This window comes from Etheostoma spectabile, chromosome 2 (genome assembly GCF_008692095.1).
Source record: "Etheostoma spectabile isolate EspeVRDwgs_2016 chromosome 2, UIUC_Espe_1.0, whole genome shotgun sequence".
NCBI lineage: Eukaryota > Metazoa > Chordata > Actinopteri > Perciformes > Percidae > Etheostoma > Etheostoma spectabile.
The window spans coordinates 21336055-21337015 of NC_045734.1; the positions used below are offsets into that span (position 1 = coordinate 21336055).

A 961-nucleotide genomic window follows, 5' to 3' on the forward strand; every position below is an offset into this window, starting at 1 on the left:
TGTGTGTGTGTGTGTGTGTGAATGCTCCAGGTATTCAAAGGTGGTTTGGGGTGTAAGACAGAGTCATATCTGCACCTCCATACAGGACCATTGTGAGTTAGTGGATGACATGTGCCAACAAATCAAAGGTATGCTTTTAGATTACAGCTGCCATTTACTGTCTATAGGCAGTCTGTATACATTGTTGTTATTGTTTTTTATTGTTATTCAAACAAACCCTTAAATGTGTCTTCATGTCTGAGCTTATGTGTGCATGCATGCTTCAGATAAATCAGGGGATAAAACGGTGTGTTGAAATTGCCCCACTGCATTTTCTGTCTTCATGCGGCACCCTGACAGTGCCCCAGTGTGCCTGGCCACTGGATCACACAAGGAACAGACACATTGGGCTAACATACTGCAAGCTGCAACACAACATTAAAACTCTGGTATAATTCTTCTTCTACTGTTCACAATCATAAGCGAAACAAAATTCAACAAGCTTCGATGCCTTCTTTTCAAGTTATTCTTTTCCCATCCTTTCCCTTGATGGTCTGTAAGCTCTCTGGTGGGAAGATTTCTTGAAGACGATCAGAGGAAACTGTCAAACAGAGGTTTATCCAGTGGGCGATTGGGAGGAGGTGAGCAATACTGAGACAGGATGTCCTCTAAACCTCTTTGCCTTCCAATAATCCTCCTCCTCTCATTTCTCTGTCCATTTCAAACAATGTTAGTTTCTAAAGATCCCATAATATATGCTCATTCCCAGGTTTGGACATGTATTTGGGGTTTCTATTAGAACATGCATTACATGCTTCAGTGTTTTGAATTATTTTTCACATGCTCTCCGTCTCTATATACCTGTATTCACCCTATGAAATGCTCTGTTGTAGCGCCTCTCTCTTTTGTGTGGGGCTCAAAAGTTTGGCTCAAAATCTCCAAAAGGCATTAAATGACAGATTAGACATTCGTATAATATGTC

The 961-nt window shown here is 41.0% G+C and overlaps 1 long non-coding RNA gene across 1 annotated transcript in view; it reads left to right on the plus strand.

Moving 5' to 3' along the window:
• LOC116698888 (uncharacterized) overlaps window positions 1-552 on the plus strand; it is an 884-nt gene extending 332 nt beyond the window's left edge. The window contains exons 3-4 of the long non-coding RNA XR_004334321.1: window positions 31-128; window positions 267-552. This is a non-coding gene — a long non-coding RNA (uncharacterized LOC116698888). The remainder of the gene's footprint in view (window positions 1-30; window positions 129-266) is intronic.
• Window positions 553-961: the final 409 nt, after the last annotated feature.